This window comes from Phyllobates terribilis, unplaced genomic scaffold, assembly GCF_046119375.1.
Source record: "Phyllobates terribilis strain yellow unplaced genomic scaffold, ASM4611937v1 Scaffold_11__3_contigs__length_659146591, whole genome shotgun sequence".
Taxonomy (NCBI): Eukaryota; Metazoa; Chordata; class Amphibia; order Anura; family Dendrobatidae; genus Phyllobates; species Phyllobates terribilis.
In genome coordinates, this window is record NW_027362771.1 from 439554603 (window position 1) to 439568417 (window position 13815).

Sequence of the window (13815 nt, forward strand, 5' to 3'; positions counted from 1 at the left end):
CGCATGGTGTTACAAAGGTCTGGACATTTGTGTTAAAAATCGCTGATTGGTCGCCGACGCTGGGCGCGACCAATCACCGATTTTGGCGCCACATTTAAATAGCGTCGGCGACCAATCAGCGATTTTTAACACAAATGTCCGGACCTTTGTAACACCATGCGGGTACTGTGGGGACATCAGCGGCTAGGGTGTCAAGGGAGGACCGGGGAGCGGCGCTGACATCCATGCGGCTAGGGTGTGAAGGGAGGACCGGGGAGCGGCGCTGCGGGTCGGGATACTTCTGCTGCGAGCGGCCGCTCATGTCCGGGGTTCTTGCAGCGGAAGTATCCGCACAGGCATCGCCGCTAACATCCATGCGGCTAGGGTGTGAAGGAAGGACCGGGGAGCGGCGCTGACATCCAATTGTTTGCGGCCGCAATTTAAATGTGCCGCACAAATCGGTGATTGGTCGCGGTCTTGGCCCGCGACCAATCACTGATCTTGCCGCAAAGGTTAAACACTACTGTGCTGATTGGTCGCTGACGCTGCCCGCGACCAATCACCGATTTGGGCGCCAAATTTAAGTATCGGCCGCGACCAATCACCGATCTTGGATCCACATTTAAACACCGCTGTGCTGATTGGTCGCGGACGCTATTTAAATATGGCGCCAAAATCGGTGATTGGTCGCGCCCAGCGTTGGCGACCAATCAGCACAGCGGTGTTTAAATGTGGAGCCAAGATTGGTGATTGGTCGCGGCCGATATTTAAATGTGGCGCCCAAATCGGTGATTGGTCGCGGGCAGCGTTCGCGACCAATCAGCACAGCGGGGTTTAACTTTTGCGGTAAGATCAGTGATTGGTCGGGTCCGAAGACCGCGACCAATCATCGAATCGTCTTGGTGAGGACCGGGGAGCGGCGCTGCCTGTGCGGGTACGTCCACAGCGAGAACCCGGGACATGAGCGGCGCTCGCAGCAGAAGTATCCCGACTCGCAGCGCCACTCCCCGATCCTCCCTTCCGCATGGAGGTCAGCGACGCCGGCGGTCCTTCCGCTGCTACCGGCCGGGAGATGAGCGCCTCGCGCCGGTCATCTCCCGGCTGCATCTCCGTCCCGCAGATGGGTCCGGCGGTCGAGGTCCTTCTGCTGGTCCCGGCTGCATCGACGTTGAGCTCCGTCCCGCAGATGAGCCGCTAATGGCCGCCATCTTTTTTCAGAAATTCCGCGGCGCTGATTGGCCGCCGCCGGACCAATGAGCGACGCGGGATTTCCAGGACAGACAGACAGACAGATGGGATAAGACAATTATATAGTAGATATTATGCATAAACTTCAATATGTTGCAGGTACAGGGCGTTTATAGTGTTTTGTACTATTTCTATATAGCTACATGTTGCCCCAGGTGCAGGGTATTATGTATATAGATACATGTGATCCCAATTACAGGGTATAAGGGGTATATACTGTGGACTACTTGGTACTTTGTATATATGGATATATCTGATCAAGATACGGGAGTATTGTATACTGCGGTGTACTGTGCATATATATATGGAACCATGTATAGGGGGTTTATATTTGGTAGGGTGGGGATGGTATAGCATGTCTGTACAGAGGAATCAGTTTGGTGCAATTTGCCTCATCTGCTTAGGGCACCAAAATACCTCGTATCGGCCCTGTCTGCAGCTATTGGCTGAAGCTTCACCTAATAGACTTCCTTTTGGCCCACCCCTACATGCATGCTGTACATACAGTTATATGAAAAATTTGGGGCATCCCTATTAATCTTAAGCTTAATGTTTTATAAAAATTGGTGTTTTTGCAACAGCTATTTCAGTTTGATATATGTAATAACTGTTGGACACAGTAATGTTTCTGCCTTGAAATGAGGTTTATTGTACTAACAGAAAATGTGCAATCTGCATTCAAACAAAATTTGGCAGGTGCATAAGTATGGGCACCCTTATCATTTTCTTGTTTTAAATACTGCAACCTACTTTTTACTGACTTACTAAAGCACTTTTTTTGGTTTTGTAACCTCATTGAGCTTTGAAATTCATAGCCAGGTGTATGCAATCATGAGAAAAGCTACTTAAAGTGGCCACTTGCAAGTTGTTCTCCTGTTTGAATCTCCTCTGAAGAGTGGCATCATGGGCTCCTCAAAACAACTGTCAAATGATCTGAAAACAAAGATTATTCAACATAGTTGTTCAGGGGAAGGATACAAAAAGCTGTCTCAGCAATGTAACCTGTCAGTTTCCACTGTGAGGAACATAATAAGGAAATGGAAGAACACAGGGACAGTTCTTGTTAAGGCCAGAAGTGGCAGGCCAAGAAAAACATCAGAAAGGCAGAGAAGAAGAATGGTGAGATCAGTCAAGGACAATCTTCAGACCACCTCCAGAGAGCTGCAGCATCAACTTGCTGCAGATGGTGTCACTGTGCATCGGTCAACTATACAACGCACTTTGCACAAGGAGAAGCTGTATGGGAGAGTGATGCGAAAGAAGCCGTTTGTGCAAGCACGCCACAAACAGAGTCGGCTGAGCTATGCAAAAGCACATTTGGAGAAGCCAAATTCTTTTTGGAAGAAGGTCCTGTGGACTGATGAAACCAAGATTGAGTTGTTTGGTTATACAAAAAGGCGTTATGAATGGCGGCAAAAAAACACAGCATTCCAAGAAAAACACTTGCTACCCACAGTAAAATTTGGTGGAGGTTCTGTAGCGCCCCGAGGGTTCGGTTGCTACAGGGGTATTGCACCTCAACCAGAGGTGTGATATTTCACTCCCGGGTAAGGATGGAATATGGACCAGGGCTCAGTAGCTGCATACACACACTCACCCCATTTCTGGGGGACAACTCGACGGTGCTCCCATATAATTGCAGGCACAACTGACCATGTCCCTGGCTGGAGTGGGGAGGGGGGAGAGAACCCAGTGATGTAGGAGCAGAAGGGGATGGTTTCTGGAGCATAGGAAGGAGCTCATTGGGTGCTGGTCACCTGAGCTCATACACAGAGAAGCAGATAAAAGGTGGGAGCCATCTTTAGTCAGAGTTGAGTTCAGAGAGAGAAGGAGTTCAGCCAGAGAGGGCTGACAGGGAGCTGTGGCTCAGCCTGAGCTCAGTTCCACGAGGCAGGCCTGGGGAGAAGGCCGGAGCCAGAGAGGAGAAGAGAAGAAGGAGAAGGAAGGAAAGAGGAGAGACAGAGGAGTAGAAAGGCTCCAGAAACAAGAAGGCAGAAGGGACCCTAAGAGAGAGCAGAACGGACAGCAACCGTTGCAAACCCGCGTTATATCTGGTGAAGGGTCAGGCTATAGAAGGGTACCGGATTCCCAAGTTGGTGGAGGTAAATTATCCCTCAGCCAAGAACCGGAGGTCGTGATCATCTATTGGTGCGACCCCCCCGCCAAACCTGCTAGGAAGGCACCATATAGGATAGCGGGAAACGGGGGCCAACGTTTGCCCGCAAAGATCCGCGGTAGCTGGACAGAAGTTTGGTCACTGGTGGGGCTCGAGAGGCCAGAGAAAGGACAGTAGTGAGTCCTGTGCCATACTCCTGAATTGCCTGGGGGTTGACCGAGCACCTCACCTGGTGGACGCAGCACGGCTTGGGCAGTCATTGCTGACAGAAGTGACATGGATAACAACTGTGAGTAAAAACCCTGGACTGCATCATTGGACTCTGTGTGATTTCTGCTGCGCCTGCACCATCACCCCCAGCATCCACCTACACTGCCCTGAGGCTACACTCTTCCCGTGGGGAGTTATCCTATCCCTATGCTGCACACCAACACCAGCCTCAGCGGTCTGCCTTGCAGCGGCGGTCATCCCTGACCGCAATCCACGGGTGGCGTAGTCGGACATTCATAACTCTACAAATAGACTGCCACAGCATTTGGTCTGACCACCCTGAGCCACGGGATCGGGTTGCCACTACTACCCCCATCATCGCACTGAAGCCCGGTTCCGGGTGCCCCACGGCCCAGGGGGCGAGTCAGTTCCATCATGCTTTGGGGCCGTGTGGCCAATGCCGGCACCGGGAATCTTGTTAAAGTTGAGGGACGCATGGATTCCACTCAGTATCAGCAGATTCTTGACAATAATGTTCAAGAATCAGTGACAAAGTTGAAGTTACGCAGGGGATGGATCTTTCAGCAAGACAATGATCCAAAACACCGCTCCAAATCTACTCAGGCATTCATGCAGAGGAACAATTACAATGTTCTGGAATGGCCATCCCAGTCCCCAGACCTGAATATCATTGAACATCTGTGGGATCATTTGAAGAGGGCTGTCCATGCTCGGCGACCATCAAACTTAAACGAACTGGAATTGTTTTGTAAAGAGGAATGGTCAAAAATACCTTCATCCAGGATCCAGGAAATCATTAAAAGCTACAGGAAGCGACTAGAGGCTGTTATTTTTGCAAAAGGAGGATCTACTAAATATTAATGTCACTTTTCTGGTGAGGTGCCCATACTTATGCACCTGTCAAATTTTGTTTGAATGCAGATTGCACATTTTCTGTTAGTACAATGAACCTCATTTCAAGGCAGAAACATTACTGTGTCCAACAGTTATTACATATATCAAACTGAAATAGCTGTTGCAAAAACTCCAATTTTTATAAAACATTAAGCTTAAGATTAATAGGGGTGCCCAAACTTTTTCATATAACTGTAAAACCTTTCTACTCCAGCAGTAATGCTTTGTAGTTCAAGTACAGGACGAAACAGCTAAGATGAAGCTGAGGGTTTTACCAGTATTATGTTCAGCGTGCACACAAAGCTTGTATCCATAATAGAAAATGCTCATCGCTGAAAATAAACTTTCAGTTTAAAGCTCAGTTACGATTGTGCACCCACACTATAATGCAAGCCTGTTTTATAACTCCATAATTTTACACATAATATACCTACACATCTCCTGAGTATAGATTAGATAAATTAGTGTTCATTCTGTTATAACAAAAATGGCTGTTATCTCTTTTGTGAAAAAAGTGCAAATGTTTAGTCTCAGTGAAACAAGACCTAATATTTTGTATATGTTCTCATTTTTTCACTTTCAAACTACATTTGTGCAGAAATGTTGGTTACTACATTTACTTCAACCAACTTAATGAATGCTTTACTCTCATACACTGTAGTGTCCGTGGCTTTGATTTACTATAGTCGAAAAGGAAGTTACTCCAGTATTTTGCTGTATTAAAATTAGTGTTCATTAGGGATGAGCAAATTAATCAGATGCAAATTGAACTTGTGTTCAAATTCATTATATCCGCAGGTCCCTGGGGAATTTGAACTATTATAGTGTGTATAAAAGCTGAGGCAGGAAATTCAGCAGCTATTCTAGGGAGATTAGGATGGTAAGAGGATGGTAGAGCTCACACCTTAGCAATAGAGATAGGAAGAGAAGGTTCTAGAAACATTGGACAAATACTCCAGACAGTAATGTGTTGTCATGACAAATAGTAAGAGGGATCCAGCTCCGCGGATAAAATCTTCAACTTTATTGGTGCATTATTAAAGCATCTTCACAAGAATCAATAGTCCATCAATTAGAACATAATTAGGACATCAACGTGTTTCTGGTGCACTCGTGTAAAGGTGCAGAGTGCAGCAGATACGCGTTGAAGATCTAATTCATGGACTATAGATCCATAAGAAGATGTTTTAACCCCTTCGCGAACTTGGGATTTTCCGTTTTTGCATTTTCGTTTTTTGCTCCCCTTGTTCCCAGAGCCATAGCGTTTTTATTTTTTGGTCAATATGGCCATGTGAGGGCTTATTTTTTGCGGGAAGAGTTGTACATTTAAAAGCCATTACTAGTTTTACCATATCATGTACTGGAAAACGGGAAAAAAATTCCTAGTGAGGTGAAATTGCAAAAAAAAATGCAATTCCAGTTGTTTTTTGTTTTTTTTCCTTTCCACGTTCACTGGATTCTAAAACTGACCTGCCATTATTATTATCCAGGTCATTACGAGTTCGTAGACACCAAACATGTAAAGGTTCTTTTTTATTTAAGTGGTGAAAAAAAAATCCAAAGTTTGCTAAAAAAAAAAAATAGTGCCATTTTCCACGACCCGTAGCGTCTCCATTTTTCGGGATCTGGGGCCGGAAGAGGGCTTATTTTTTTTGCGCCAGGCTGACGTTTTTATTGATGCCATTTTGGGGTAGATACAATGTTTTGATCGCCCATTATTGCATTTTATTGCAATGTTGCAGTGACCAAAAAAATTGAATTCTGGCGTTTGGAAATTTTTTATCGTCACGCCCTTTACCGATCGGATTAATTCTTTTTTTATATTGATAGATCGGGCGATTCTGAACACGGCAATACCAAATATGTGTATGTGGGGTTTATTTTTTATTATTTTATTTTGAATGGGGCAAAAGGGGGGTGATTTAAACTTTTATATTGTTTTAATTTTTTTAAAAACATTTTTTTAAAACTTTTTGCTTGCTTCTATAGTCTCCGTAGGAGACTAGAAGCAGCAAATGTCCGATTGCCTCTGCTACATAGAGGTGATGAAGCAAAACCTACAAAAGACAAAAGACAAAAGACAAAAATATATCTCATACCCTACCATCATTATATATAAATGTAAAGCAAAGTTCACATTGCTTGGTTTTTTATCTTGTTTGCATTCTGTGCAATTTAAGGGTGTGGCATCCCCTTTGTTGAGCTGACTGGTATATATGTAGCTTACCACGGGCCTGGGTGGTCTGGAGTTGGGACCCGGTCCTATTTGTCTACCCTTTTATATGCATTACTTCAACTTTGATATACAGTAAGGTTTTTAATATAGGCAGTATAGGTACCGTCCCAATTTAGGGTCACCTTGCCGCTGGTGGGACGGCTTGTATACTTTTTTTGATCAAAAATAGTTCACTAAGTACCCTATATTTATTATGCAACTTTGCTTTACATTTATATATAATGATGGTAGGGTATGAGATATATTTTTGTCTTTTGTCTTTTGTCTTTTGTAGGTTTTGCTTCTTTTTGCTAGTGTGAACATGCTCCTAATTCTTGCATGTCTACCATCTTAGACCTCAGTTCACATTGCTTGGTTTTTTATAGAGGTGATGAGCAGATCACCTCTGTGTAGCAGAAATGCTCCTGTACTATGAGTGCCGACCACAAGGTGGCGCTCATAATAATCTTTACATGACAACCACTGGGGTCTGCTGCAGACCCAGGGCTGTCATGCCCACCCATCAGTGACCCGCGATCACGTGACGGGTCACCGATGGGCGGGGCTAATGCCGTGCTTCTGGCGCGGCGATGTCAAATGCCACTCTCAGAGATTGACAGGGGCATTTAACTGGTTAACAGCCGTGGGTGGATCGCGATTCCACCTGCGGCTGTTGCGGGCACATGTCAGCTGTAACAATCAGCTGACATGTGCCCGGTTCAGTGCGCGCTCACTGCCAGAGCCCTCACTGAACCGGGGGTGATGGCCTGGGGCGTACTAATACGCCTTGGGCCAGTAAGGGGTTAATAATACACTAGTAAAGTTGAAGATTTTATCAGTTCAGCTGGATCCCACTTACTATTTATCATGATTGTTATCGTCTTTGGCAGTGACGCCTGTTTCGTGCTCCAGAAGGATTAAGCAGTTACGGTAAGCTGGCTTTTTCTTTTTCTTCAAGTAACGTGTTTTACAACAGAAGCACTGAAGAAGATGAGTATAAAAATTGGTAAATATTGCAGAAATTTGAATTACAATTACACCTTTTTTTCTTTATTCCTAATGCACTAGAAAGCATAAGGTAGTACAATATTTTTTATAGAGGAAAAAATTCTGAAATCAATGTCAGTCAGAGATATTGTGCTTGCTTGTCGCAAGCAGCGATACCTAGTGTTTGTATTTTTTTGCAATCCTTTTCTGTGGAAGGGGAAATAATTGTTTTTTAAAAATACAAAAGAAAAATCCCCAAAATCCAGAAATTTATCTCCAACTGTCTACCTAGTCAAAGTTTACATCTGTACACTCCACAACAATACAGCACTTTGTTGCTGACTTTTCTGGCTGTACCTACCTATTGTTTTTTTTTTATTATTATTATGTCATTTTTGGGAATAGGTTTGAATTATTTTAAAAAAATAACTGTGCATGTCTGATTTTGCACACCTGTTTTACTAATCCTTTCTTGTTACATCCTATCCATTGAGGGTTAAATAATTGGAATTGAAAATACTGTGAAAAGTTATTTATAGTGTAGTACAAAATGTATGACAAAAGTAAAAGTGGCAATAGCAATGCATGGAGTTGTGTGAAAAAAATCCCCATACCACTGCCAAGAATATAAGAGCTGCTAGCAGCAGCAGAAGAACCACCACCATTACCACCATTACCACCATCTGGGTAGTAGTACTATCAAAGGCAGGTCACAGTTTGCCTTCAATGCCTCCCAGAGGAAGTACATGATGTTTTAGAATATATGGCACATCACTCGTCTGATGTTGCCTCTGAGAGAGACTCTATCAGTTTGAGTCAGTCTACTGCAAAGAATGGTCTGCTTGATCAAAAATGACTACGAGGGATCATTTTTGGAAAATGTTTAATTTTAAAAAACATGTACAAGCAGACCATTCCTCACAACCTGGAATTTCACTGGTTTTTGGAGGTTTTGCATCAGTTCAAGTAAAGAGTATGCCTACAACTACAACTGGTAATCTTTTAATTGTGAGGCAAACAACAAATAGGACAAAATAACTGAAAGCTTCAGTGTGCAGAACTATTCATTCCCCTAAAATCAGTACTTTGTAGTGCCTATATTTGCAGCAATTACAGCTTCAAGTCACTTTGGATAAGTCTTTATGAGCTTTCCACATCTTGCCACTGATATTTTTGCCCATTACTCAAAGCTAAACTGCTTCAGCTCCTTCAAGTTAGATGGTTTCCTTTGGTGAACAGCAATCTTCAAGTCTGACCACAGATTCTCAATTGGATTAAGGTCTGGGCTTTGACTAGGCCACTCCAAAACATTTACATGTTTCCCTTTAAACCACTCAAGTGTTGCTTTAGCAGTATGCTTTGTTGTAAGGTGAACCTCAGTCCTACTCTCAAATCACTGACAGACTGAAACTGGTTTTGCTCAAGAATATCCTTGTATTTCACACCATCTATGTTCTCCTCGACTTGCACCATTTTCCCTGTCCCTGCTGCCAAAAAACATCCCCACACCATGATGTTGCCACCATCATGTTTCACTATGGGGATGGAGTTCTTGGGGTGATTGGTTTGGCGAAAGACATAGCGCTTACCTTGGTGGGCAAAAGGTTTGATTTTGGTCTCATCTGACCACAGCATATGTCTTTTTGCAAACTCAAAATGAGCCTTACAATTTTTGTGTTGTAAGTAAAGGCTTTTTTTCTGCCCACTCTTCCATAAAGGCCACCTCTATGGAGTGTACGACCTATTGTGATCGTATGCACAGATACTCCACTCTCTGTTTGGGAACTCTGCAGCTCCTTCAAGGTTACCTTTGGTCTCTGTTCTGCCTCTCTAATTAATGCCCTCCTTGCCCAGGCTAAGCGTTTTGGTGGGCGGCCCTCTCTTGGCAGGTTTGTTGTGGTGCCATGTTCTTTCCGTTTGATGACAATGGATTTGATCGTGCTTCGGGGGATCACCAGAGAGTGGGATATTTTTTCATACCTCAACCCCAACTTTTCCTTCTCAACAACTTTGTCCCTGACTTGTTTGGAGATCTCCTTGGTCTTCATGGTGTTGTTTGGTTAGTGGTGCCTCTTGCTTAATGGTGCTGCAGCCTCAGCAGCATTCAGAAAAGGTGTGTATATACTGACAGACCATGTGACACATAGATTGCACACAGGTGGATTTCCGTTTCACTAAGCATGTGACTTATGATGGTAATTGCTTGCACCAGAAATTTTTAGGGTCTTCATAGCAAAAGGGGTGAATACAAATGCCCATACCAATTTTTAGTTATTTGATCCCATAAATTTAATTCATGCCTATATTTTTTTCACTTCACCAACTTAGATTATTTAGTCCTGTTGCATCACACACAAGTCGGATGACCAAAATATTTAAACAGAGGTTGTAATGTAACAAAATAGGTAAAAAGCCAAGGAGGGTGAATACTTTCGAAAGCCACTGTAAAGGCTGTCAGTGTGTTGTGTTTTTACCAGATCACCATTAGTTTCTATGGCCATGTTGACATTACTAAGGCTGTGATAATTTTAAAGTGCTTGCAAAGGGTTTGATACAGTCCTAGGAGACCTCAGATTGTTACACATGTCTTTTTCAGGGCAACTGAAGATCAATCAGTATTGCGATTTGAGGTGAATTTATTTGCAGCAAATCAAATTTTTGGAAAAAATTCTTCGAACCTGGCAAATTAGAATTTCAAAAGATTCAACCATCTCTAGTGGTAAGTATGGTAATTGTACACATATTCTGAAGTTATTACCAAAAGTTATATTAGAAGGAGAACTCACAAAACTATCCTTTTGCACTTAATATGTATAAAGTGAAGAAAAACATTATAAAGGCCATGTCTACACAAATCCAAGAAGTACGGTAACATTAAATAATCTAACATAAAGAAAAAATTTAAAAGGCACATTTCTGTTAATCCCACTGATTGTCCTGCAAAAACTCTTGAGACCTAATCATAGCGATTATTCATGCTGATCGCCAACTTGCCCTGAAGGAATTGTAGTAAAAGCATCCTGACCATCTGCCAAGTATGTGTTGGGCACAAATATTTTTGGGGAATTTTAACATTTTGAAGAAGTTGTATGCAAACTAAACCTACAAGAACAAACACATCATCGCAGACTGTAAAAATAACATTGTAGAGAAAAAATTTTTTTCTACAGATATGAGGTACTAACAGGAGATTGTTATCATTGACTGTTGTTACATATACAATGGGGCTGCAGCCAGCCCCCAGTTCTTGATTCACAAGCCTCCTAACATTGCACTTACCATGCGTTCTCCATCCTCTTTTCTCTTCTAATGCTCTGTCCTCTTTCATTTCTTAGATATTTGATAGAAATGGCGCTGATGCCGCTGTAATGACAGTGCCTGAATATGTGTCCTAACATAATTTTTTTTTACTTCACCTACACCATTTTGTTATACTAAAACTCTGTTATATGAAAATCCCCAATGCATTTTTATTTCAGAAGTATTACAAATAATGATAGTAAGACACCGGGGCATAGCTATAGTGGGGGCAGATAAAGCTGAGCCCTTGAGCCTAGGGTCACGAAGAAAAGGTTCCTTTGGCATAACAGCACTTTATTATAGGCCATGGTTCTTATTACAGATCGATATAGATCATTTGTCCAGTTTTGGAGTATAAACAATAGAATTCTTAAAAAGAAACTGATTTTACAATTGCTTTCCTTATGAAAAGGACTAACACTTGAAATAATTCAGACCAACCTTGGCTCTCTGCCTGTTATTAACACTCACAGGAGGGGCTCCCTTGACTTGTGCAGATAGATTATCCTGAAAAGGACAAGAATGTCTATTACGTTGGCGATTTTTCTTGTATACCCTTTGGGCTCATCTGCCTGTAGCCCAATTTTATATCTTTGGAATTCTTCCAATGTATTTTTAATCTTTTTCATCTAGTGTATCTTCTATAGCTAAGTCAGTGCAGGGGATACTTAAAGATAGAGAAAAGTTACTATTCCTTCTATTAATTACTGACATGTTCAATTATTTAGGTTGTGTGGCTAATTAAAGCCAGGTAAGATACTAAATGGATCGAATGAGTCAAAGAAGCTGTATAATTTATACGTGTCAGTAATTAGAGATATGAATATACATTGGTTGCCAAGCATTGCATTTGCTGTTAGAAATCGAAATCCTGCTGTGTCAATCTTCCTTAAACATTAGGTTCCTCATTAAATTTGTTTAATATAACATATTATCGAGGTAATGGTTTTGCATGTTTTGGCAATTATTAATTTATTTTCTGTTGCTTCTATAGCACCCATATAGCACCAAAATGTTCTACCGTGCTGTACAAAGATTAATGTTATTCACATCAGTCCCTGTCCCCAGTAGGATTCACTATCGAATTCTTTGTCTTAGACACTTCTCCATTCAGGGCTGTTCTCAGGAGGTGTTAAACAAGGATAGAAATCTCAGAAGCAAATTACAACCACAAGGATCTTATGTAGGATCAATATGGAAGTAATATGTTTAGTATTATTTAGATAATGTATATTTTTGGACATTGTAGGGTGATAATATTTGTGCTGCATATGGCAGTATTTTTGTTGGCAGTATATGGTGGTGTTATGTGATTCAAAACTACAGTATAATTATCCAAAAATAGCAAGAAATGCATCCTTGTTTCCTAAGGCCCCATTTCTTATAAAATTGCCAAAAACTACAATAATATGTGAAAAATGGTTTTAGACTGAAGTTAAACTTAACCTAACTTTCCTATCTTACCTCCTAAGTAATACTCACATAACATGAGCGTTTTAGAGCGATGGCTCTGTTTGGCAGGCATGGCCCAAAACCTGTCAAGCTACTTTAGTTATCCCAGCAGATCTGACATAAAAGAAACTTGATAGGTGTAAGAAAATGTAATTCCCTTAATAGCAAAGTAATGTTTTTTTCAAAACAAAGACTTCTTGTATAGCTAAAAAAAATCTCATAAACAAGTTTGACTGTTTTCCACTTTAAAAAAAAAAAAAAAAAGAGTTAAAAGACCATACAAAGACCTTAAATAACCCTGGCGGCTTTATAGACCGTGGTCCTTCACTTGAAATACCTTTTTTGAAGCCACAAACAAAGAACAACCTTTGATGTGGCAGAACTGGCCCATACATACCGGGCCAGCGTCACCACCCAGTGCACCAGGGCAAGTGTCGGGACCCTGGGGCCTGTGAGTCAGGAGAGCCTTGAGCCAGCACGCCCCCCCCCCCCCGTGCTTTAAGTTGTTTGCAATACTTACCACCTCCTGTTCCTCAGCAGCTCTGGTGTCTTCCGCGTCCTCTGGCTCTGTAACATCTCAGGGCAGAGGGTGCAATGATGTCACTACCATGTGCCCTCTGCTGAGCAGTCAGAGTCAGAAGATTCTAAAGAGACAGGAGCTGTGGCCAGCGAGGAGAGGTATTTGGTTTTTTTATGTATAGAGCTTTATATGGGGCCCATTCTATATGGAGCATTTTATGGGACCCATTCTGTATGGAGCATTATATGGGGCCTATACTGTATGGAAGAATATATGGGGCCTATTCTGTATGGAGTATTATATGGGACCCATTATTCTATATGAAGCATTATATGGGGCCCATTCTGTATGGAGCACTATATGGGACCCATTATTCTGTTTGAAGCATTATATGGGGCCCATTCTGCATGGAGCATTACATGGGGCCCATTATTCTGTATGGAGCATTATATGTGGTCCATTATTCTGTATGGAGCATTATATGGGGTCCATTATTTTTTATGGAGCATTATATGGGGCCCATTATTTTGTATGGAGCATTATATGGGGTCCATTATTCTGTATGGAGCACTATATGGGGCCCATTATTCTGTATAGGGGCAATATATGGGGCCCATTATTCTGCATGGAGCACTATATGGGGCCCATTATTCTGTATGGAGCAATATATGGGGTCCATTATTCTGTATGGAGCAATATGTGGGGCTCATTATTCTGTATGGATCAATATATGGGACGCATTATACTGTATGGAGCAATATATGGGGCCCATAATACTGTATGGAGGACTATGTGGTGCCCATAATACTATATGGAGAACTATACTGTCTGGTCTAAGGTGAAAACTTTTGAAGCCCTCCAGGACACGCACTG